The sequence below is a fragment of the Crocuta crocuta genome, unplaced genomic scaffold, assembly GCF_008692635.1.
Source record: "Crocuta crocuta isolate KB4526 unplaced genomic scaffold, BGI_CrCroc_1.0 scaffold811, whole genome shotgun sequence".
In the NCBI taxonomy this organism is placed as follows: Eukaryota; Metazoa; Chordata; class Mammalia; order Carnivora; family Hyaenidae; genus Crocuta; species Crocuta crocuta.
Window position 1 is genome coordinate 223,394 of NW_027530352.1, and position 2,444 is coordinate 225,837.

Consider the following 2,444-nt stretch of genomic DNA (forward strand, 5'->3'; position numbering starts at 1 on the left):
TTCCCCTCTCCTCCCCCTCCTCTTCTCCTCTCCCTCCTCTCCCTCCCCTCCCTCCTCTCCTTTCCCTCCCTCCTCTGCCTCCTCTTCCCCTTGTCCCTCATCCCCCTCCCCTTCCCTCTTTCCCTCCTCTGCCACCGCTCATTCCTCTTCCCTTCCTTCCTCTTCCCCTCCTTCTTCTTCCCCCTCTCCCTCCTCTCCCTTCCCTCCCTCCCCTCCCCCCTCTTCCTCCTCTCCCTCCTCTGCCTCCTCTGCCCCCTCTCCCTCCTCTCCCTCATTTCCCTCCGCTCCCTCCCCCCTCCCCTCCCTCCTCTCCCTCCTCCTCCTGGATGGACTGTGGGACTAGCCTTGGGTAGAAACGGAAAGAAAACAGGGAGGAAAGCTTGGAGGAAATGGGTGGCGGAAACACATACCCTCTTTACTGCTTTTGTCTGCCCTAAAGACAGAGCCCAAAGGGGTGGGGGGGGAGGGGAGAAGACGAAGCTAAACACCGCGGGAAAGGGGGGGGGCTGTTGCGCAGTCACACTGGGCCGGGGCTGGGGCCCCTGGAACCCGGCGGGCAGGTCAGCCTTACTCCTCAGGTGGACTCACGGGGGCAGTGTGTAAATTCTGCACAAACCTGGCGGGTGGCATGAGTGTGTCTTCCCGTGTGACACATCCCGCGACTGTCCCGGATCTCCAGAGACCCGCATTTTGCCGCGTGTCCTTATTTTCATGTTTCCCTGAGAATTTCCCCCCTGAAAGAACGGGACGCAGAGAAAAGCCCTTCCTTCTCCGGCCTCCATGCTTTGAACTTGTCACCAGCCCCAGGGGCATCCCATCCCCCAACCCCAGGAGTCATCCCAACCCCCCGTGGGGCAAACCCTTCAGAACCTGAAAAAAAAAAAGAGACAATGAAGAGCCTAAGTAACGTCATTTTGAGATTAAGGCCTCCATTAAGAGCAACCTCGGGCTGCACGTAGCCCCAGTTCCAGAAAAAGCCTCAGATTGTTCAAGGCTAAAGCCACCCTCGGAAGCTCTCAGATTAGCTAAACATTCCTGTGGTCTGAGTCAAGGCTGGGAACTGCAGACAAATTAACCAATCACTCACCACTTGCCTGAACCCCACTGGGCCCTCTGAGCCCACCTCATAATTGGTCATTTTCAAAGGATTCTCAAAGGTCATGATTGGGTCCCGCCAAAAGTAACGGAGCCTCACAGACACTGAATGGTCAAAGCTGTTACCCTGGGCGCTGTACAATTGTAATTGGTGCTTATGTGATGATGCTCTACGTACAACGTGTGACTGTAACACCCCGTCCCTGACCCCGTAAAAACCCTGCTCGCTATTGTTCAAGGCTTCACCCTGCTGCCGCTGCGCCGGTTGACGGGTGAGCCCCTGCTCGAGCTTGTAATAAAGACCCTTATGTACTTGCATCGGTGTCCACTCCTTGGGGGTCTCTGGGGACTCGCGATTCGGCACAACAACAAATATTTTGAGTTGTCACAAAACAAAAACAAGAGGTTGGCCAGGGCGCCAGGAGAGGGGACCTTGCTGCGCTGCGGATGGGAACGTCAGCTGGGGCCGCCTCTGTGGAGGCTGCAGCGAGGAGGTGCTCTTAAAAAGATTAAAAGTAGAAGTACCATATGGTCCAGTAATTCCACCACTGGGCTTCCGGGTATTTACCCAAAGAAAATGAGAACACGATTTGAAAAGATAGGTGCGCCCTCTGTTCACTGCAGCAGGTTTACACCAGCCCGGATGCGGAGCCCCCAGGGTGTCTCGGAGCTGAGCGACAGAGAGCACGCGGTGTACATGTATACATGTTACTCAGCCATAACATAAAAGAATAAGGCCTTGCCATTTGTGTGAACCTGTAGGGACATTGAGGGCATCATGTCAAGTGAAGAAAGTCAGAGGACAAATACCAGAGACTCCACTTCTATGCCGCATCTAAAAAAAACACAAAAGAACAAACAAAGAGACAAAAAACCCTGATAGGCGCAGACTCATAAATGCAGAGGATAAACAAGCGGCTCACAGAGGGGTGGGGTGGGTTGTGACGAAATACGTAAAGGGGGGTTGCGAGGTACAAACTTCCAGTTATACAATAACTAAGTCAGGGAGATGAAAAGAACCGCCCGGGGAGCCTGGTGAATAGCCCTGTCCTGACCTGTGTGGACACGGCGCTGGCGAGCGCTGAGCGATGCAGAGCTGTGGCCTCACTGTGCACCTGAAACCAATGGGTCGCCACGTGTCACGCACGCTTCAACAGTAATAGTACTAACAGTTCGGACGAGGAAGGGAGGGAAGGAGAGAAGGGCACCTCCAGCCTGGGGCGCCCGCGGGAGTTCCCGGACAGGCAGAGGGCCGGTGCGGAGGCGGTGAGAGAGACGCTGCCGCCCCCTCCTCCAGCCCTAGGCCGGCAGGGGGGAGGGGGGAGCGAGCCTGGGGGGGGGAGCGCGGC